The 23,479-nt window shown below is 43.2% G+C and overlaps 1 protein-coding gene across 1 annotated transcript in view; it reads left to right on the top strand.

Annotated features, from left to right (window-relative positions):
• The first annotated feature begins 16,218 nt into the window (after positions 1–16,218).
• Positions 16,219–23,479, top strand: part of P2RY1 (purinergic receptor P2Y1) — a 78,281-nt gene continuing 71,020 nt past the window's right edge. The window contains exon 1 of the mRNA XM_039489498.1: positions 16,219–16,629. The gene's annotated coding sequence lies outside the window, so the exon portion shown is untranslated. The remainder of the gene's footprint in view (positions 16,630–23,479) is intronic.

The following is a 23,479-nucleotide window of genomic DNA, read 5'->3' as shown; positions in this document are numbered from 1 at the left end:
GTTTGCTACAGGGATTGGTTCCTGGGTTGGTGTTTCTGTGGTGTGGTGTGTAGTTGCTGGTGAGTCAGGTTGGGGGGTTGTCTGTAAGTGAGGATTGGCCTGCCTCCCACGGTCTGTGAGAGTGAGGGATCATTTTCCAGGATAGGTTGTAGATAATCGATAATGCGCTGGAGAAGTTTTAGCTGGGGGCTGTACATGATGGCCAGGGGTTTTCTGTTATTTTCCTTGTTGAGCCTGTCCTGTAGTAGGTGACTTCTGGGTACCTGTCTCGCTCTGTGAATCTGTTTCCTCACTTCCACAGGTGGGTATTGTAGTTTTAAGAATGCTTGATAAAGATCTTAAAATCATAGAATATCAGGGTTGGAAGGCACCTCAGGAAGTCATCCAGTCCAACCCCCTGCTCAAAGCAGACAGATTTTTTTACCCCAGTTCCCTAAATGACACCCCTCAAGGATTGAACTCACAGACCTGGGTGTACCAGGCCAATGCTCAAACCACTGAGCTATCCTTCCCTCAGGTGTTTGTCTCTGTCTGAGATATTGGAGCAAATTTGGTTGTATCTTAGGGCTTGGCTGTAGACAATGGATTGTGTGATGTGTCCTGGATGGAAGCTGGAGGCATATAGGTAAGTATAGCGGTCAGTAGGTTTCAAGTATAGGGTGATGTTTATGTGACCATTACTTATTTGCACTGTAGTGTCCAGGAAGTGGATCTCTTGTGTGGACTGGTCCAGGCTGAGGTTGATGGTGGGGTGGAAATTGTTGAAATCCAGGTGGAATTCTTGAAGGGCCTCCTTCCCGTGGGTCCATATGATGAAGATGTCATCAATGTAGCGCAAGTAGAGGAGGGCGCTAGGGGACCAGAGCTGAGGAAGCGTTGTTCTGAGTCAGCCATAAAAATGTTGGCATGCTGTGAGGCCATGCGGGTATCCATAGCAGTGCCACTGACTTGAAGGTATAAGATGTCCCCAAATCTGAAATGGTTGTGGGTGAGGATAAAGTCACAAAGCTCCACCACCAGGCGTGCTGTGGCCTCATCAGGGATACTGTTCCTGACAGCTTGTAGTCCATCCTCATGTGGAATATTGGTGTAAAGCGCTTCTACATCCATGGTGGCCAGGATGGTGTTTTCAGGAAGATCACCAATGCACTGTAGTTTCCTTAGGAAGTCGGTGGTGTCTCGAAGATAGCTAGGAGTGCTGGGAGTGTAGGGTCTGAGGAGAGAGTCCAAATAGCCATATAATCCTGCTGTAAAAGTGCCGATGCCTGAGATGATGGGGTGTCCAGGATTTCCAGGTTTATGGATCTTGGATAGCAGATAGAATACCCCTGGTCGGGGCTCTGGGGGTGTGTCCGTGTAGATTTGTTCCCGTGCTGTAGCCGAGAGTTGCTTGAGCAGATGGTGTAGTTTCTTTTGGTATTCCTCAGTGGGATCAGAGGACAGTGGCCTGTAGAATGTGGTGTTGGAGAGTTGCCTGGCAGCCTCCTGTTCATAATCTGACCTGTTCATTATGACTACAGCAGCTTCTTTGTCAACCCCTTTGATTATAATGTCAGAGTTGTTTCTGATGGTTTGGCTACACTTGCAGCTGTGCAGCCCTGGGAGTTAAAGCTGTCTTCGTACAGGTGTGTAGGGAAAGCGCTGGAGTGTGGCCACACTGACAGCTACCAGCGCTGCATTTGCAGCATTTGCAGCGGTGTTGGGAGTGGTGCATTATGGGCAGCTATCCCAGCGCTCAAGTGGCTGCAACGTGCTTTTCAAAATGGGGGGGTGGAGTGTGGCAGACAGGGTGGGGGAGAGAGAGAGAGTGGATTTTTGGAGCCGACACTGTCAGCTCCCTGCCTTGCAAATTCCGACCACTTCCCCCACCCTTCATTCACTCTTAAATGCAAATAGCCTTCAGACCAGATAAGCAGCTGCTCCGACAGACTCCCTTCTCCCCCCCTCCCCCTGCTGTGTTGTTTCTCTCCTCAAACAAACACTAGCTGTGGACATTCATCCCCCTGCCTGCCTCATTCATAGCAAACAGTAGCTGTGTTTGTTTTTTAGATAAGCAGCTCCGGGAGCCCCAAGTTCACAACAAAACAAAGAGAGGCATCATAACAAAACAAAGAGAGTTCTTTAATTAAAAGCATTATGGGAAAATTCCGGAGGTCAGTTACAGCGTAGTAAGATTAATCACTGTTTACACTGGCACTCCAGTCCTGCAGTCATTATTCCCCAGGCAGAGGTGAAGTACAGCCAGCGTTGTGGCCAGGGAGATACAGCGCTGTATGTGCCTTGCAAGTGTGGACGGTGAGTGAGTTGCACCACTGTAAAGCCACCACCAGCGCTGCAACTCTCCAGTGTAGCCAAGCCCTGAGGCTCTGGAGGGCATTGCGTTCTGTATGGCTGAGGTTATGGGGCAAGTTATGCTGTTTGTTCACAATTTCAGCCTGCACATGTCTGCGGAAGCACTCTAAAGTCTGTCATTTGTAGTGAACAAACAAAAAGTTTTGTAGTGAACTTAACACCATTAATTTGGGCTCGATTAGGGACTGGGAGTGGCTGGCTCACTACAAATGCAATTTTCCCTCTCTTGGTATTGACATCTCCTTATCAATTATTGGGAGTGGACCACCTCCACCCTGACTGAATTGGCCTTGTCAACACTGGTTCTCCAACAAGCATCGATTGCCGTCAATCTTCCTGTAAGTATAGACAATCACCTTTGTGCTTCCCCAATCAATCCAACTGGTTCAAACCTAACATAAGCAAAATATTTTATAGCAGTGGCACTCTAGTGAAGACCTGCTAAGTCGACCACCAATTGCTCTCCTGTTGACTCCTGTACTCCATCTGATCGAGTAGAATAAGGGGAGTGTCTCCTGTCGACATCAAGTAGTGTGGACCCTGCAGTAAGTAGATCTAAGCTACGTTGATTTCAGTTATACTATTCACGTAACTCAAATTGCATAGCATAGATTGACTTTTCCCTTTAGTGTAGACAAGGCCATAATCTCTGCTCCCTCCCACTCAGATTCTGCTCAGAGCACAGCTTGAGACAACCTAAGACTGCAGGCCATATTGCTTGTCCAGAAGTCTAGCCTAGAACACGTTGGCTAGTGTTAAATTGGAGACAGTTTAGAGTAGGGTGACCAGACAGCAAATGTGAAAAATCGGGACGGGGGTGGGGGATAATAGGAGCCTATATAAGAAAAAGACCCATAGATCCGGACTGTCCCTATAAAATTGGGATATCTGGTCACCCTAGTTTGGAGACTAATTACACTGACCTATGAAAATTACAATAAGTAACAGCAAGTGAGGATCTGATAACAAGGAGTTGATCCCACAAATACTTACTGCTGGGCATAGTATCTATTACCATGTGCATATGACTTCAATGAGACTGCTTACGGAGTAAGCACTAAGCTTGGTGATACATGCAGGAGTAGGAGCCAGTTGAATGAACAAAGTGACCACATTCTAGACAACACAAACTATGAGCTACAAAAAAGCTGAGGTATTTATAATTCTTAACCTGTGGTACTAGGAAGATCAGAAGTAAACACAGAACAAAAAGGCTTTGTGTGGAACTGGAGCACACAGAAGTTGCTTTATCTTTTGTTTGGCTTACCCTCAGGATAGGTCTCTGACTTACAGACATCGTATTTGAATGACCAAAGGGAGTTGTCACTTGTAAAGCAAAAACTGGCTGTTGCAGTGGCTGGCTTATTACAAATCCGAGTGATTTATATGCATAACACCATGTAGTTTCTGGTACTAATTGTGTATCACATTGTATTGCCAGAACTGCCACTTCCAGGAGACAAATGGTCCAGATCTCTGGAGTGCTGAAGAGTGAATTGTGTGAGAAGAGAAACTGAGTGAGTCCTCAATTGGACTAATAATTCACCAAGTCTGTTTTGGCTCCTAGATTGTTTACCTAAGTTATAGCTGAAAACAGTCTCATGTAATTTGTTTTAAGCAATGCAACTGAAGGTAGTGTAGGACCATGACTCTTATGTTTTGCAGCTAGCATGTATGCTCTAGTTCTGGGCACGAAACCAGAAGATGAATTACAAACTGAGAACCTTTGCCTTAGAATCACGTCAGCCTTAGAGTACTAAGGACATGAGGACCAGACAAAAGTTAGTGTCAGGTTACAATATAGCATGTGGAAATGTTCCAGTTTCATTGTGAGGTAATAGACTAATATGGGGTAATAGTTATGCTGTGGAATTTTCTGATTTAAATGACCATTAACCAAAACAGATATATAACTATCCTTCTCAAGGTCATGCAGTGAGTCAGTGGAAAGTTGCAGTACAGAATTTAAATATTTCAATTCCCTTCGGGTCCTCAGCAATAACTGCTAGACCCATCTGTCCCTGCCATCTAGGAGTCATGATGTTCTGCTGAACAGCAGCTGCCTTAAATCTAGGGTAGCTATGATGCAATACCAGCATGATGAAGTGAAGTGGAATCAATTGCATTGACTAGCACTGAGATGTCACAAACAGATGCCCTGGGTGTGTAGTTTAGCCCTCTGTAGTAACAAAGAGAGGCATTCTGTATTTTTTGTTTCAATATTTTTTATTTCCATTCAGAATCTCCTAGGGCTAGAGTGTGTCAGGCCAGAGTGTCTACACATGAAAACTAATGCAAATTACAGTAGGATGTGAATTTCAAGGGAGACGGTTAACTCTTCCTGTTTAAAGGAGTAAGACACTTATTTCACAATAACTCCATGTGTACTTGCTCTTTATCAGGAATAGCTATACTGGCATAATTCCCCATGCAGACTAGCCCTTATCTGGCCACACAAGGGAGTAAGGAAGAATAAAGATCTGGTTCATCTCTGTTCAGACTGTAACTTTGGCTACAGTGTGGAGAGGATTGGAGACTTGCCCGGTACTCTTCATTGGGAATAAGTGGGTAGGAAGGGGCTACAAGAAGGAAGCCTGGCTAAAACTCCCACCCCATAGCCTCTCCTCACTTGCTACCCCGAGTAACCAACCCAGGTTGCTTTGAGCTTTGCATACATTTTTGCAAAAATTAAGAACAGTGTTATATTTGGACAGGCAGTTTGAGTTGGATGATGGAGGTGTATATGGTCATGCAGGATGCTCCTCTGTTTCCAGATATCATAACCTTGGGGTCTATAAATGGTATATCATTTTCTAGAGGAAGTAATTCCATTGGGGCAGGAGGTTCAGCAGGACTCCCATGAAAAAATAGTTTCATGTCAACCCAAAATGAAAATTTTACAAGGTGGTTTTTTTATTTTTTTTAGTAAACAAAAAAAAATTAAACAAAAAAATTTGGTCAAACAAAACATTTTGTTAAGCCCAAAACAAAACATTTATCTTCTCTTTCAATTTTTTTAAATTTAAATAAATTTGAAGTAAAATTCTAAATGGAAAGTTGTTTTGAAAATGCTGAAATGAAACATTTTGATTTTTTGTTTAATTCTCCCCCCCACACACCTCCCAACTGAAACAGTTCAGCAAATTTAACATGAATTCACAAACTTGAATCTGCATTTTTGACCCAAAAAAGTTCTGGCTGAAAACCTTTGCTGATCTTTAGTCACCTGTAATTTATTATTTGAGGGAGAATAAACCCTAACAAGAGATGTCAATAACTTGTAAAGCGACTTTTAAACAGCTACTCACCTGGGAAATATCATGGCGAGACTTGCCTGTAGCCTGCCTCCTTGGCTGAAATCTGTGCTTCCCTCCCTCAATAAAGCTCTAATAAAAGAGGAAAAGAAAGAAAAATATTTTAAATAACCATGTACTAATTGTGTTCAACTCCACAGAGAGAAATAACAAAGGAACACAGCTGGGGGAAATACAAGTAAACAAAAGCTATTTCATATTTGACATTATCCTCTGTGGGGTTTCATTTTCCCCTAGCCAGAACATTTATGAGTCTGAAAGAAAGAGAAGAGGTGCTTGTTGCCAAGGGTGGTGGTGGATTTAAAATTAAAACAAAACAAAAAACAAAACAAAAAGCATGATGATGAAGAAAATAATTGAAGTATCCTGAAATCCTTGTTTGGTAGCTCAGATTCACCAGAGAGTCTTCAGCAGAGCTAGCGGGGAATTGCATGTATTAAAGATAATTAAATTGCCAGCCTCGTTTCCATGTTATCTTAAGCAAGCTAGAAAAGGCATGTTATAATATAGGCTAGGAAGAAAAATAAAGACCATACTCAACTCTGGATCCAAGCACTTAGTTCTTACAGATGTCAATTAGAGTTTAACATGCAGATCTAGGGCATTACAAGGTCCTGAGATTGGGAGGGAGGGTGTTAGTGTCCAGAACTCACTCACGAAACTTGCATCATACATTAGCATGCTACATCCCTTTATAATAATGCTTATCTCTTATACAGCACATTTCATACTTAGTGTTTTTCCAGTCTGGATAAATATCATTATCCTCATTTCAGATGGGGAAACTGAAGCATGGATAAGTGAAGTGAGGTGGTGTAATTGATAGTGGTACTGCAAGGATTCAGAAGGAGCCTTTTAGTGGTTTGCTTGAAAGTTTGGCATTGCTTTCAGACTAAGGTGAGCTGGACTTTAAGGGCCAGATCCAACTCCTCATGACTTCAATGGCGCTCTTTCTGTTATCAGTGAGAGATGGATTGGGCCCAAAGAATCATTCTCAACCTCTCCCCACTCCACCCTTTGAATCCTTCCAACTGCTTCCACATTTCTCACCACATCCAGTTGAAACTACATGTCTTCACCTATAAGGATCTTTACAACTCTGCCTATGCTTATTTAGCTGCTCTTGTATCTCAACAAGTCACCGCCTGATTCCTCTGCTTCAGTAATTCCCACAGACTAATTCAGCTGCTTGTCTGCTTCTCCATCAAACAGCCATGCACTTTCTTCCATGCCACCCTTGCATCAGGCCATACTCTGCCTATACTGACCTGTGAGCCACTACCCTGTTCGCCTCCAAACCCCTTCTCACAAAGCGCCAAAAAAAAAAAAAAAAAGGGAGGTGGGAGGGGATAGAAACAAATCTACCCTGGCTTGTCCTTGACTTTGCTATATGATTGCTGTCTGTAAGCTGGCATCTGATCCTGACTCTCCAGTATCCTGACCTGGCTTCATTCTGCCTGCAACATGGTGCCTGACCCCGATCTCCTAGCATTCTGACCTGGCTTGCTCCCGACCCTGCTCTTTGTCTCCTGATCACAGCTTAGTAGCTGATCAGGGCAGAGTGGCTGCCTGTGACCCAGCCCTGACAAAGCAGACTGGTATTGTTCTGAATCATGGAAACTATACACACATACTAGCAGGGCCGGTGCTACCATTTAGGCGAACTAGGTGGTTGCCTAGGGCGCCAAGATTTGGGGGCGCCAAAAAGCGGCGCCTCCAAAAAAATTTTTAAAGCTGTTTCAGCTGCCACTGTGCTGGGAGGGAGAGGGAAAGGGAATCTGAGCCGCCGGGGACAGCCCAGAGGTTCCCCTGGGTCAGTGCGCCGCCAGCAGCCTGGGAGTTCCACCGCGCAGTCGCTGCTTCGCTTCTCCCGCCTACCAGGCTTTCGGCACCAATCAGCTGTTTGGCGCCGCAAGCTTGGGAGGAGAATTAGAGCAGGGACAGCGTGCTCAGGGAGGACGCAGAGCAGGGGTGAGCTGGGGTGGAGAGGTACTGCATGGCTCCCCGGGCCAGGGGGTGGGGAGCTGCCGCGGGGGTGCCTCAGGGCAGGGGGAGGGATTGCCACAGGGCTTCTCACCTCTGCTCCGTGTCCTCTCCAAACATGCTGCCCGCGCTCTAATTCTCCTCCCATGCTTGCGGTGCCAAACAGCTGATTGGCGCTGCAAGCCTGGGAGGCAGGAGAATTAGACCGGGGGCAGCTTGCTTGGGGAGGATGCGGAGCAGTGGTGAGCTGGGGTGGGGAGGTACCGCATGGCTCCCTGGGCAAGGGGGTGGGGAGCTGCTGCGGGGTGGGGGGGGGATGCACCTCAGGGTAGATTGGGGGCGGGGAGCTGCTGCAGGGCTGGAGGGGTGCAAGATGGAAGTTTCGCCTAGGGCGCAAAACTTCCTTGCACCGGCCCTGCATACTAGCTCACACATGTGCTGTACAGGCGTGTGCATGTAGGCCTTTTTACAATGGCACTCTTCATGAAATCTGACCACATTACACTGGCGCTGCTACAGCCCCCACCAATGCAAACTGTACTCAGGCAACAGTGTGGGGAAAAAAGCCAGTGGCTGCTCTTCCCTAGAGCACTCACTGTTTGTACCAATGGCATTGGTCTAGAAAGTGCCAGTGCAGATGCAGCCATGCAGACACCTATACTGAGCCTGCTTTCCTTAGTTATGTAAGACTCCCATGGAGTCCTCTGTGCAGAATTAGGGCCCAAAAGTGAACAATCACTGAAACAAGTATAAAAAATGAGAGAGCGCCTAATTGTTTTGTTGGTTGTCTTTAACTTGCTTACTCATTCTTCCACGCTGAGTGAATTTAAGTTAAGGGAGATACTTATAATACTTCAAAGATAATTTGACAATTGTGAAGCAATTCAGACCGTGTTAGCTAGGGATTCATACAGATGGAATTGGCAGGCTTTTTCTTCTGAAAATCAATGGATGGCTCATAACTGTAATGCATGTATGAAAGTCTATTAAGTTTCTTCCTCTGTGTAATGCTCAGCATTTTCTCTGCACATTTATATCTTAAAACCCTATTAGCTACCTAATGCACCTTACTACAACAGGCATAAATACACTGGGGGGTTATCTTTAAAATGCTAACAACACTGGCCTTGATCATCGGGTTAGTGAATTTCATCAGTGCGTTCCAAAATGTAGGGCAGGTAAAAACAAAAATAAAAATGTGCCATCTGGAGCTAGTCAAAATTATAACAAAGCTGTACCCCAATCCTGGGGATTTTGCTTAAGTAAGGTCTGCAGAAGTTGGCCTTTTGCTTTTTTTAAAGGTGACCTGAATTACTTAAAAAAAAAAAAAGGCAATTGTATTCACTTGCAATGTGATAAGGAGTACAAACACCTAATCTGTTACATTATCATTTTGCTACTTTTATAATGGGTTCTCTGATAGAACAGGATGGCTCAAAAAAAATCAAAATAGTTAAAAATCAATTGGCCTCAGGAAAAATATTCACTAGCTGTTTTCATATGAAAATCAGTCTTCACCAAGTGAATCAAACACACAGGACCTCTTACTAGAATGAGTTAATCAAGCATTTAGCAATCCAGTTTCATAACAACATCTGTGTGAATTCTAAAAATGAACCACGCTACATGACATGTACAGAGTTCTTATTTGCAAAGCTAGGTGAGAAGAATGTTTGGATTGGTGTTGACCAGAACTAGAAGTGCTTCTGTGTACTGAAGAGAACACCTAAGTAAACAAAACACTATCCTTTGTTTAGAAAACACGGGGACTATCTTCTGCACCAAGTCATAGACATTGTAGAGAGCTGTAGGAAAAAGTAAGGAATATCTTGCCATGCAATTTCCTGTGAAAAATTTCTGTATTTTGCTTCAGACAGTGTTAACCCATGAATAAGGAGCATTTTCAGTTTAACCACAACTATTTCTCCCCATTGTAGCATGTTCTACCTACTCGGTGTCAGATACTTCACAGAGTGAAAAAGGGAAGAAACTGAAGAGAAATAACTGATGGCAGCAAAACAGCCCTTTAAATGTCTGAAGTCTCCCCACTTCAACTCCATTCGATCCACAAAACGATTCAAAACTGCAGTTCTCCTCTCTGACGTGGGACAGTCAACTTAATGTGTTTGCATTCCCTATTCATCAGCATGTATCCCCACATGCAGCCTTAATAAATGGTGGTGTGTAAAGGAACCCGCAGGTGACAGAATAGAGACCACCTGCCTAGTCTCACCACATCTATTGGTGGGGCCTTGGAGTATGGGCAAAAGCCACCTTAGAACTGTGCTGTGTGGTGTACAGTGAACGTCCATTCTCCCCTGTGTGGCTTTCCCTCAAGTCACCTTGTCTAGGGGAATTTCACTGGTTCTGCTGAATTTGAAGCCCTGACAGTCCTTAATCAACAACTGGCTGACTTTTTTCTGTTCCAAGAGAGAAGGGCTCTTATGGCATTTTAATCACGTTTGTATGTTTCCATAATCTTGCCATGTTCTCCTGTTGAGAATCAGCAGCTGTTAAGAACCCAAGATCCAACATAAAGTTCCATCTCTGTGCAATTAAGATGGCATAGTTTAAAATAAATAAGCACCTAACCACATTCTGAAATATCACAATATCCCATTGACATTTGAATACTCAAGGTTCCTGCTTGGCAGGTCCATAAACAGTGAATCACACCCAGATAGCATGGAAAAAGGAGATGTATTTTGTGGGCCAAATTTTCAAATGCATACAGAGTGATCAGCTATTCAGAGTCTGCATTTGGATACTTAAATTTTTTCCTGGATTCATAAAATGTGTGCAAGTACCAATTGCAGGAGCTAAATGCAGGATTTGGATATCAATAATCTGACAGCCACTTTTGCAACCTAAGCAGGCAGAAGGGCTCACGTGTGTTTCTAGTCTTCCACAGCCAGAAAGCAGGTAAATTATAATTTTTTGTAGCAACCTCTAGTTTAAAAACCATTTATTAGCTGACAGGCTTTTAGTTTCACATGGTCTTTAACTAGGGCTTTCAGAGAACACTTCAATCGGTTTAGCTAAGTGATGCTGCAAATGCAATATTTAGCATCAAGTTGTGACAGTCATAATATAGTAATTTATGTGACAATTTGTCATTGTGATTGATATAACTAGGCATAACTGCAGGCAAAGCACAATACCAACTGTGTAATTTAGCAAAAAAACCCAAATGTTTTGGGGAACATATCAATTATCAAGCCTGCTTATGTGATGATTCATTTAATTTTTGTTCTATTAATGGGGAAAGGCAGGTAAGAGATAGTGCTGTCCTTTAGAACCATTAATTAGTATCATTAATTTCCACTATGTCATGATACTATACCTTGCACAGATTTTGCACATAACTCCCTGATTTGCATATGTAGTGTGATAGACCCAGGCCTGTTGGGTACAGCAGAGTAGTTGAAGGCAGATATACTGGCCACTGGATAAGCAGTTTTCTGTTCCCTGTCTGACCAGAGGGGGCGGGGGCTGATCCAGGTTAGGCTAATGAGAATGCCTGACTCCAATTAACCTGCAAAGAATCAGGTGAGGCTGTTAAGATAATGTGAACACCTGACTAATTAAGGCCCCCTCTGGCTGGGGGGAGAAAAAGGGAGCCAGGGGAGAGGAAGCATGGCTGGGTAATGAAGGTACCCTCAAGTCACTGGAAAGGGAGCCCTAAGGTGAGGGTGAAGAAGGCATTAAGAGAGAGAAGCGGGAGAGCTGTGGGGAAGTGGCTCAGGGAACTGTAGTAGCTCTAGTGGTGAAAGGTCGGCTGTCATCAGCTGCTGCCACTAGGATCCCTGGGCTGGAACCCGGAGTAGAGGGTGGGCCTGGGTTCCCCCTAACCTGACATTACAGAAATGGGAGAGGATGACAGACCCATCAGGACAGGAGGCTAAACTCTTCTTGAATAAGCCCGTAGGGACAACAGAGACTGCGGGAAGTTCTCTCACCAACCTCCTTGCTGGCTTATGATGAAAAGGGCTCAGTAGACTGCAACTCTGGTCCTAGAGGGAGAGAAGGGCTATGTGGAGGGTCGCAGTGCACCTCTGAGGCTAGCATAAACTGCCTAACGCATGAGACCCACAGGGACAAGGTCGGAGCTCTGCCACCGTAGTTAAGGGCTTGTCTCTATAAGAACATAAGAACGGCCGTACCGGGTCAGACCAAAGGTCCATCTAGCCCAGTATCTGTCTGCCGACAGTGGCCAATGCCAGGTGCCCCAGAGGGAGTGAACCTAACAGGCAATGATCAAGTGATCTCTCTCCTGCCATCCATCGCCATCCTCTGACAAACAGAGGCTAGGGACACCATTCTTTACCCATCCTGAAGAGAGTTAGAATGTGGCAAGCTGGGGCATAAATCTAGAGTGCCCTGGCCTGTTGTGTGCTAACTGGCCATGTGGCATCTGCTATCATGCACTAAAAGTTCTATGCTTCAAATAACAGTACATCTGCAACACATATTAAATAAATAAACAAACAAACAAATTAAGGAGGGGAGATGAATGTTGTGTTTTCAGCAAAGAGTAGCTGCAAGCATGAGCCACCATTTGTCTTGACTGACAGACCCCCCAAGGTCAAAGTGGCTATACATCCAGGCCTGGGTGCATTTGGCTCACAAGTGACGTTCCACTCCCTTGAGTGGATGAGGGCTGCCACTGAGGGAGATTCCAGGGAGTCTCTGCCTCTGAGTGTTTTGGTCACAGCTGCACATAGATCACCCAGTTCTGGAAGGCACGTGTCACTCCTCATCTACCATCCCACCTCAAATAGCTAAATAGATGTTACCCCCCCCTGCAAAAATTACATCTGCCCCAAAGGTGTCATATAATGTAGTGGAAGGTGTGGCAACACAAATGTAATTTTGGCTTTCACAGAAAGAAGAAAACATCATGGTTAGTGTCAGCATCACAAGATATATTTAGTAACTATATGTCAATAAAATCTTGCCCTAAGCCCTGCCCACAAGCATGAGGAGGGGAGGGAAGACCATGCTGAAGGGAAAGGCAAGTGTGAATGGCTCTCAAGCTGGGTGAGGGGAGGAGCTAGGGTGGGTGCAATTCCTTCCCTCCTGGCCAATAAGAGGGCTCTATAGCATGACCTTTGGCATGGCCGACAGCAAGCTGAGCTGTGATTGGTTGGAAGAGGCAAGGAGCACCTCCCTGACATCCATCCTGGGAAACTCCGGTGATGAACTGAATCCCTGATCTGCCCCAATCCACTTTTCATTTCTTTCTTTGGGGCTTTGCCAGCCAGCTTCTGCCCCCAGCAGAGACCCAGCCAGCTTTTGCCCCCAGCAGGGACCCAAGGCTCTCAGCCTGGTGGCAGAAAGTCCACCCAGAGTGGGCTGTACAGAGATGAAAGTCTCCTACAGTTGAAGGAGGACCAACTGTAGGAGACTTTCATCTCTGTACAGCCCACTCTGGGTGGACTTTCTGCCACCAGGCTGAGAGCCTTGGGTCCCACCAGGAGAATGAATCAGACTTTGCATGGACAGTTTACTAGAACTGTATGAAGCTGGATAGATTGGGGTTGAAGAAGCCCTAAACTGGGCACTTTTTCACATGGTTTCAGGTATCCCACTAATGGGTCTGAATTGTGATGTCCTGAGCATCTTCTGTGAGGCGCTGAGGTTGCACCTCCCATTAAAGTTAACGGCAGTGAAGGGCATTGAGCACCTGGCAGGACAGAGCCCACTAAACATGTGCAGTTCTGCTGTATATAGCTTTGTAACTTGGCTGTGTTATGGATTAACTGATTTATGGATTAAAAAGAGAATCCAAGGATTCCTAAGTAGGTAGTGAGACGGCTGTAAATAAAGTCATAAGCAGACTACTGTCGTTGGCTCCAACTGCAATCATTTTTATATAACATTTTTCAGTAAACAACATGGCTGAGAAGTGCATTACATTTATACACTCTATATAAAGAAGAAGACACCTTAAAATCAGTTAAAGCATTGAAAGAACAATAAAACGAGGCCTACACTAGATTAAAAGAGATTTTTAAAATCAAATCCTCACCTGATTAAGAGATGGCACTAGCCCTAGAGCCTGTGGGAATGTCTGGTCTTTGAAACAAAAAGAAAGCCAAAGAGATCATAAACACTGTCTATTGCAACGTGTAGTGTGAGAAGATCACACAATTGAAGGCTTTACATTAAACTACTATTTCAAAGCTATTGGTCTGTTGGCAATTAGGAAACTTATGCAACAAGTATTGCGCTGTGCTGAGGTAAAGAACAATGCTGACCTTTCCATGAACGTAAATGTCTACTTTTGGTATCCCTAGCATAGATTCTAGAGAAGAAAAATACAAGGAAGTTGGCAGCCTTCATATAGTGCACACCTTATATAAATTAATGTGTTTTACCTGTTTACTATATGTGCAGTTATACGTTTTAAAACATCACACCCATTAATAGATTTAGTTCTAGTTTAACTGGTTTTAAGGTGTTATTATTTACTGATAAGTTGCAAGACAACTCTGCTGCTTTACAATCAGTAACCTTTGAAAATAGGAAAACCTCAAGAGGCAAAGAAGACATTGTGCTACTAGGTCACAATTGCTAAGATCACACGGTAAGTATTTGTGTAAATATAAAATGAGCAATAAGAGTACTGCTAACATAAGCTTGGGTAATTAATGAACCCCACTATCTCCTGATGTTCAAAGCTGGAAGCAGTGACCGTTATTCCACAATGATTCTAGGTTCTGTGCAACCTCATCTGAGTTTTGTCCTGGCCTGAATTGCTGATTTCAAGATTAGATTTACATCCTATTTAAATATGAAGCTTTTTTTCAGGGTTTAAAGAGAATATCTGAAGCCTCTTTTGGAAAGATAAGGTGGAATATTACTGCAAACTTTTTTTTAACGCCTTGGCTTAAGTTTGTTATGGCAGCATGGGAGAAATAATGTGTATGATGGACAATAAAGATACTGCTGCTCTAGTCCATTTGATTCTCTTTGCCTTTTCTTGTTACAGAAAGTTGAGGGGGGTTGCAGTCCCTTTTAAATCCCTTCAAGGTTCATCTCTTATCCCACAGTCCTTTTTCTTTTCTCATTCTGTATACATCCTCTGCTGAACACTTCTCCCCTATAATTCCCCACCTCATAAACATTCTGGCCTGCAAAAAAATCATTTGTAAATTATTGTGCTGTGATTATGGGTGGCCTCCTCTAGTGATATTGGATAACCTGAAAATGGCTTTTCATTGGCAATGCTAGGATTTTGGGCTTAAAGTTAAAACTACTCCCTTAGCACAAAATGTTTTTTTTCCCTGCTACTTCTGATTAGACCAATCTTGCTGTGAGTGTAACATTTTTTCCACAGCTCCAGTAATACGGTAATAGACTGTGCCTCTAAACCAGCTGCTCACTTATTTTTTTTTCAGCTGCCACTGAAAAATGCTGTATAATTAGGAAAATCTCTAACAAGAAGCACAAACAAATCGGAGTCCATCATTAGGCAGAAAGAGTCTGCGCTCTGCATTTTGCTATGTTTTTATTAAATTAGAACAATGAAGCAGAAACTATGCAAAGGAAATCACAAGTGCTCTGGAAAGGCCTTTTAAAAAAGAAGGGCACCAAACACTTTGGAAAATAAATTACTCTTAAAATCAAATGGGAAATAATAAAACCTTGAGCCGGTGCTATTCTAATACAACCTTCAGTAATAACACATAGTCTTTAAAGCCTGAATCAGGATATTCTATATAAGAGAGAAAATGGTATTCCAAATAATGCACTAGAAAATAAATCCTTCTGATTTCATTTATTTTGGAATGATTATCATCAACTCTAATTTATCACAGCTCTAATTTTAACTGAAGATGTAAGAGATCATCATTTCTGACCACCACTTTGCTATGCTGGATGTTGTCCAGGACACGCTGTATTAATAATCACCCCGATAAAGAAAGGGAAGGGGAGGAGAGGGACTAAAATAAACAAGAATGGGCTTTTCACAGAAAATAAGTTTGTTACTTTGCATTATAAAATTTAAACAAAGCTTTGTAAATGGCAGCCATCTACAAGAGGGTTAATGACAGAAAAGGAGAAGACTTTGTGTGTGTGTGTGGGGGGCTGGGTTGGAGGAGGTATAATGGGGGGGAGATGAAATGAAACAAAAGAAAACTTATTGCTGACCCTTGGCAATTGTTTCTTGAGCTCCAAGCTATTAGCCCATGTAATAGTCTTCCAAAGGAAATTCTAGCAGACCCATTTCTTGAGTCTTTGTGTGCTAATGTATCATACAGCTTCTATGAATTCCTATTCTTGTATAAAGATGTCTTGTAGACATGTCAGAAAGCTCATTTGTTCTTCTAATCTGAGTTTTATATTGCCCTCTATCACTGTAATACATGAGCAGTAGCGAAGTCCCTAGAAGACTTCTTGGAATCCCTGGCATTTCTGCCTTTAGAGGGTTTGAACTTTACTTGGGGTTTGGAGGGAGGAGGACTAATGAAAGGATGAAGCTCACCTGGACAGGAACAGGCAGGGCTTGTATAAAAGCCAGGAGGAGGGCTGTAGTTGCCTTTTGTGGGGCTAGAGAAAGAGGGAAGCTTGGCCTGGAGAGAAGGGCAAGGAAGGTGGAGAAGGAGTCAGAGAGGCAATGTAGGAAGCAGTGTAGCCAAACAGTAGTGGGGCAGATAGTGCAGACCTTAGCTGCTATTGTAGGGTCCCTGGTCTGGAACCTGGAGAAGAGGGGGGTCTGGGTTCTTCTATCAGCTATGGGGGAAGTAGCAACACTGAGGGGCAGTGAACTGGAAGACTGGCTGGGATGGCTGGTACAGAGAGATGTCAGTCCATCCATCCCAGCAGGGGACAATTACAAACACCTGGCTCAAGGCCACAAGCCATGATGAGAGAACCAGTGTGTCCTGAGAGTGACAAAGTGAGCACCTGCAGGAAAGGGTGTCAGAATGGCAGCTCTAATCCCCCATCACAGACGGAAGGATGTGCTCCAGTGGTGAGTAGAGCATCTCCTGATAGCAATCTTTCCCATGTTTCAAGGGAGAAGGTACTGTTCAGATCTGGGGTTTTGATTCAGAAGCACCCTTAGGCCCATCACACAGATTTTCAGAGGAATCCCCACACATACAGGTTTATCTTTAAGAAAGTACCATTTTAAAGTCTTGACATAATGCTGAATCAATGCTCGAGAAGGGGCAGGGGGTGTCAGGGAGAAGAATAAAATATATGTGTGGGGGCAGAACTGTGTGTGTGTGTGGTGAAGCAGATTCAAATGGGTGTGTGGGGAGTCTTATGTTGGGCGTGAGTCTTTTTGTGCTGGGAAGCAGAATTAAATGGCTTGTTCTGCAGGGGAGCAGCAGAATTAGTTAATCTGTTATGGACTTCAGAACTAAAAAGTTCTGTGCTCCCAAATTTATGCTAATAATATACACTTAGCCAAACTTCAATTCTACTGCTTCTTGTTGGATGAAGTGGGCAGGTATGGAATTACCTTTTTTCTTGATGAACACAAACTGAATTTTCTTCATATTTGTTATCTGTGGGGCACGTCGCTGTTCACCCATCAGTACCCCATTGCTGCTGACTGGCTGAACCTGTGTTTAATTTCAAGTGCAGGTAGCAGGCAGCATATCACCAGACTCTGACTCCCATTACCAAGCCACTCAATGCTGAATTCCTAAACCCTATATATTAGTCTTTGACATGGCACTGCATCAAATGTCTGTAATAATATTGTGAGTTACAGTCTTTTAAAAAAATTGCAAAATGTTGGGTCAGAACCTGGCCAGCCACTTCATAGATCTGTGTGTGGGGGCAGGAAAAGTTATGAGGAGCTTCTCCCTACATCTTTCTCTTCTATGCAGGACTAACCAGAATCCTGATGAGTATAGTTCCTGCTCCTTTCTAGGGTCCCTATGGGTGCTTCTGAAAGGGGCAAATGCAAGGCACAGGTATACTGCCCAAGAAATACACTCTTGGCAAAGGCGGTGCCGCTCTGCATTATTATGTAGTGCCTGGATGACTGAAGGAGTCATAGCTGCTGTGCAGCTGATCTGTAGCCCAGTTCTACCATGCATGGAGGCACCCAGGGCATAATTTAGTCCTTTACGTACAAGTTTACTAATTTAGAAAAGTATTTTATACTTTAACATCTTTGTGAAAATACTAAATGTTGAGTGTCTGCTCCGAAAGCTATTCATTTTCCCCCCAAACCTGTGATTCTTATACAATGATTTGCCTGTTTGCATAGTCTTATCCTAGGGAAAGAGCCTTGGAGCTGTTGATGTATCACAGCCCAAACTCAGACTTGACGTACATAGTTTGTCTTTTGGAGAGCTTGGCCTTGGCTTGAATTTGGCATGTTATCTCAAGGCTGAGTATTCCTCTGAGAAATGTTAGTAAAAACTGCTGACGGTGTCTGCTAGGCTGCCCATCTGTGGCTAGATATTAATTGCTGCTGACTGGTTGAACCTGTGTTTAATTTTCAAGTGCAGGTAGCAGGCAGCATGTCATCCTTTGTTTTTCATGCCTCAATATGCACTTATATATTGTTCTTGGTGTTTTCTCTGGATTGCATACATTTGAACGGTTGTACTTAGTAGTTCAGGTTCACTTCTGGATGGGTTTGTTCATCAGCTTGTAAATTTCAATGAGTAAGCAGAGCAGAAATATGGGTTGTATATAACAAAGCCGAACATGAGAGAAACCTAATTTATGGAACCAAAGGCCTAGATTCACAAAAGTATCTAAGTGACTAGCAGTGGCATCAATTTGGTTATTTCTTGGTGTCCTCTCTCCCCTCCTCCAGCAGGAACCCTGTTCCAGTTCCCACTCGTTCCCCCACCTCCCACAGGGACCTGGGGTCTCCATTGGTGGGGGGAGTCTCTACCCTTTGTCTTACCCACACTGTGTATAAGTTGGTGGTGCCAGGAGTCTAATTCTCAGCGGACTCCCCTGCTCTCCACCATATTCGAACTGACTCCCCTGGCACCATTTGGCTGGGCAGTGCCTCTGGTTGGACTTCAGTAAGGAGGATCCTACCTGGCCTAAACTAAACTTCAGGAAAGATCATCCTCACTAAGTTCACACTTCGTAACGTGAGGGGGCCCAATCTGTTCTCTGCCAGATTTGAAATTGCATTAAAGTTTTGCTGTCAGCCACCCAACTTATGAAATCCAAAATTATTTTCCACTGCTTCTTATTGAAATGGACATTCATTTCATTTCCCAATCTTGCCCAAAGAGACTGAATTGTCATACCCAATGCTGTCAATCTTCAGAACTGAGAATAAGTGCTTGAGATCAGATGGGACATATTTGCAGATTTTTGCATAAATGTTATTTGAGATGATTCTGGCACATTGTTCTAAGCCTTTACCAAACCCACTTTTGTACCAATCCACATCTACACTACTGATTTTCATCTTGGGCAAATCCTCCATGAAAAATGACTCTCAACATTTTAACTATGGAAGTTTACTTATATCAGTTAGTTCCCAGGTTGCGAGTAATATAGGCTAGTTATACACTTGCAAGTAGTCAACATTCAGAAAATCACATTCTAAAATGTGATAGTCACACAAATGACATCACTGAAAGTCAGCAGAGTTTGGCCCCAAATCTCAATTTTCAGCATCAGACTACCCACTGGATGGCAAATGATTATAGTAAATGAGTTCAGGCTAGTCTGTGATTTATAGTTTAGAAAGTTTTTCAAAAATAAAATAACCGAAGTGCATAAATAGCATGTAGCCTTATAGTTCATCTTCAAATATTATAAAGGATGTCAAATAATTTTGGATGTTCATGGTATTTATAGGATAGTAGCAGTAGATGTGACACTATTGCATAACAGGGAATTTTGGATGAATGGGGTATGAATTATTGAGGAAAACCTGTATTCTGATAGTATGGCCATGGAGAAATTAAAATAGAACTGGTATGTAAGCAGACTATTTACAGCTAATAACCTACAATTAAAGCAAACTGCCACTGGCTGTCAACCATATGTGATTAACTTAGACCCTGGAACATTCTGCATCTATTTCCATGGCTCTTTGTGTAATAATTTTGTGGCCAAATTCTTAAAAGGCTATTTATTTAACAATACCCCTACCAAATCAAAATGCTCCACTGCATACACAAGTACTCCCCTCGCCTCAGGGAGAGGATGAGAGAGAATGAACCACCCATGCGAGATGTTTATCATGTTAGAGTATTTCTGGAAAGAGCTTAGATTCTTCAGTGAGGTGGGTGGTATAAGAACCTATATTGAGTAAAATGGAATCCTAAGACAAATGATTTGCCAGTGTGTTTTACTTGGTCTTCAGTGGGTAAGAGGCTTGCTGTTTCATCCCTTGGCATGGAACAATTTTTTTTTTTTAAATCTTGCTCTTCAGAACTTGTCTTAACAGTAATATCATATGGTGTGCAATACAAATCATATTAAAAGCACAAATTGAGCAAGGAACAAAGTTTGGAATTTTTGTGAAGTGTTAAAAGTTTTATGGTGTTGGGCATCTTTCTGGAAGCTCCACATCCTCCTGCCCAAAAGCACAAGGCCCCCTTCTGCTTGAGCATCTCAAAAGGAAGATTACAGCTGTGAACGGTCTGGGGACTGTCTCATTTGAACAGATTCCATGCATTAGGGGGCAATGATGCACATACATACTAGCCTATATGCTGCTCAAAAAAAATCTTGTCCTTGCACACTTAGCATTCCTATGCATCAAATCTTGTTTCTGATGTCAGGGTAACAAGTCCACGGTGATATAGGACTTCTTCATTGTCACTGTGCTTCATCCCATGGCCATTTGGAACGTCATCATGGTAGCAAAGTAAATCCATTGTCTAGTTCATTTTCCCATACTCATAAAAGCTTTGCTTCCATTCTGCTGTCTCAGCATGGGAGAATCACAGACAAGGGTCAGGTAAAGTCTATTTATAGAGTTTGCCATACTGGAAGCAATGAATATAATAGGGGGAAAGGGGACTTTGAAGTGCATTTTGGGTCACACTTATTTTGTGACGTAATTTTAATTGCTAAAAATACAACTGAAGTATCTTAAACTTGGATGTCCACTGCCCTCACTTTGGCTAACAGATTGAGCTAGCAGTGCTTCCTAGTGGTTAGAATAGTGGAGTGGGAATTAGGATGCCTGTTTCTATTTCCCACTCTGCCCACCTTTCTCTGACTCTGGGTGAGTCACAGTCCTTTGCTTCAGTCTCCCCACCGAAGACATTGCAGAATGCTACCCATTTTTGCAAAGGGCTTTAACATCTATGGCTAAAAGGCTCTTCGTACCTCAGGTGCAGAGAAGCATTATTAAGTATTGTTGGGCCCAAAGGCTCAAAAAATGGACTAATTTTGCATGTGAAAAATGGTAGATGCTAGCAATTGTGCATACAATCACTACACTTGTTTGTGCTCACTGCATTTGTGTGCACAAACAAGCGTTTGCCTAGCTACATTGTCCTTGGCCTTTAAATTCAGGATTTGCTTGGTATGTAAATTAGAAATACTTAGTTTTTTCTGGGGTGGGCCCTCAGCACTGCTTAACTCTGTGCTTGATCGGACCTATAATGATGAATTTATGCCACCAAATATTTCACATGGGATCAAATGTGCAAAGATTCTGGGCCTGATCCTGCTTCCATTGCTATCAATTGGAGTTTTGCCTTTGATTTAAAGGGAGCAGGAGCCCAGTTCATAGCCAGATAACTGTAATGAATGCATAACTACAGAAAAGAACCTCCACTAAATTCAAGGAAACCAATCTAATTCTATGGATTATTGTATGGATGGAAGGTTATGCAATAAATTGTTAAGGTGACTGTAGTGGGAGCCCCTTGTCCGTGTTAGAGTTTGATTTTTGTGATGCTGAAAGTCTGATTTGAGAGTTTAAAAATGTGGGTCTAAATTGTGCCCAGCTCTGTGCAAGATCATGGAGTTAGGAAGGAGACCTGCCAGGAGTCCCCCATCCCACCCTAGTAACCTTTTCAGTGTCTGGGCTTGACCGGGGTTCCCAAAGTACTAGAGCCCCCCCAAAGCTAAATTTCAAACTTCAACTCTAGCTTTCCCAAACTAAGCGGGTAGGGGATAGCTATGGCCCAACCTGCTCCTCCTGTGTGCTCTCCATACTAGACCTGCATGGAGAGGAAGGCATAGTGTACACCCTGGCAAAGGGTGGCACTGGCACCACATTCCCCAGTGCTCCCTGGTGCTCCAGGAGTCATTGTACCTGCATCAGGCGAAATGCCTCTGGGAGCTCCTGCTGGATGAGTGCACCTACACCACGTTCTCAGTGGAGCTGTACCTCAGAGGCATACCGTAGCCCTTAACTTATTTTTGAAAATCAAGCCAGTCAATACAACCCTTTGAAACAGACACATACACTGGAGCATTCATATGTGCTCTAGAGCCTGGGAAGCCTCTGCAGCTACTTATTTGGGGGTTATATTTAAAACGAGTCACCGATTTGAGGTGTAGCTGTGGAACACCAAATACGGCAGACTTGGATCTGGTTACAGTCAGAAGCTGCAAGAACAAATGGCAGCGATGGAAACTGACACTTTACAAATATAGGAATGACGGCACAGGCACTAACACAGGAACTGCATGTCTGTTACTGCTTGACATGAGTTCAGAAGATTCATGGAAGAGCTGAAACTTTTAACTATTGAAATAAAGGCCAGATATCAGAGTGAATATTTAAGAGGACACATAATAAACACCGAAAGACACCAAATATGATTAATCTGCTTGGATAAGCGACCCAGATCCTCTGATCAAATTACTGTCAGCACTGCTTAAAATAGCATTGTCAATCTCTGGACTGGTTTATTCTGAGTAGTGGTTTTTAATGTTACAGTACTACATATGTACAGTTGGTAGTTAGGGCTGTGTCAGAAAGAAATCTGCACTCCCTGGGGTTTTATAATTATAGAAACACTCACTGAAATTGTTGGGGACCTTAAACCAAACTTCAAAATTGAACCGTTTGAAAATGAGAGGTCTCAGGGGTTGGTAACCGTGCATGGTGCATTTAATTCCTATGTCACCTATTTGAATCTAGCCTGGTTTAGTAAGCACTGAAAGTTGCTACCATCTGGGGACTTCTCCTTACAATCCCGATTTCAGAGTTGTCCATTTTAATACCTAACTAAAGTTAGACTGGCACACTTATAAGTTACATGACCAAAAATTTTCCCATAGGCAAAAAAAAAAAATCAGCTGTTTAACCTTGATTTCTTTTTTCTTTTTTTACTTTGATGCTTCTACAATTTCTTTCTCACAAGTTCTTGCTGAGCTTTGCTAATTAGGGTAAAGACAGATCATTACCATGTATACAGCTGAAATTACTCTGAGCATTCACTTACTGTGAAATTCAGCAAATATCTATCAGCCAGCCTTGTTGTGTTTCATAGAACACGTATCTGGTCATAGGTAATATTGGATAAGTGAAAATCAAATAGGGAAATGATTTTAATAAAATATTAGTTGATAGAAAGAGGCAAAGAGACTAGGAAGGTGTTATTTGTATAGTGCCAGAGATGTACAGGTAGGTACATGTATTCAAAAAATAAAACCTGTGAAGGGCTTGCAACCATAAGGCACATACAGTATATTACAGGACAGAGAAGTGCATGGAAAGCTTTGTAGAAGTGGCTTCATAGGTGCTGGATCTAGGGGTGCTGCCGCACCCCCTGGCTTGAAGTGGTTTCCATTCTATACAGGGTTTACAGTTTGGTTCAGTGGATCTCAGCACCCCGACTATACAAATTGTTCCTGCACCTCTAAGTGGCTTTACAGAAGTCCTTGAAAGAGTGAAGGGGAACTTGGGGCTT

This window comes from Mauremys reevesii, linkage group 9 (genome assembly GCF_016161935.1).
Source record: "Mauremys reevesii isolate NIE-2019 linkage group 9, ASM1616193v1, whole genome shotgun sequence".
Lineage (NCBI taxonomy): Eukaryota > Metazoa > Chordata > Testudines > Geoemydidae > Mauremys > Mauremys reevesii.
This window is presented reverse-complemented; position numbering and strand designations above follow the sequence as displayed.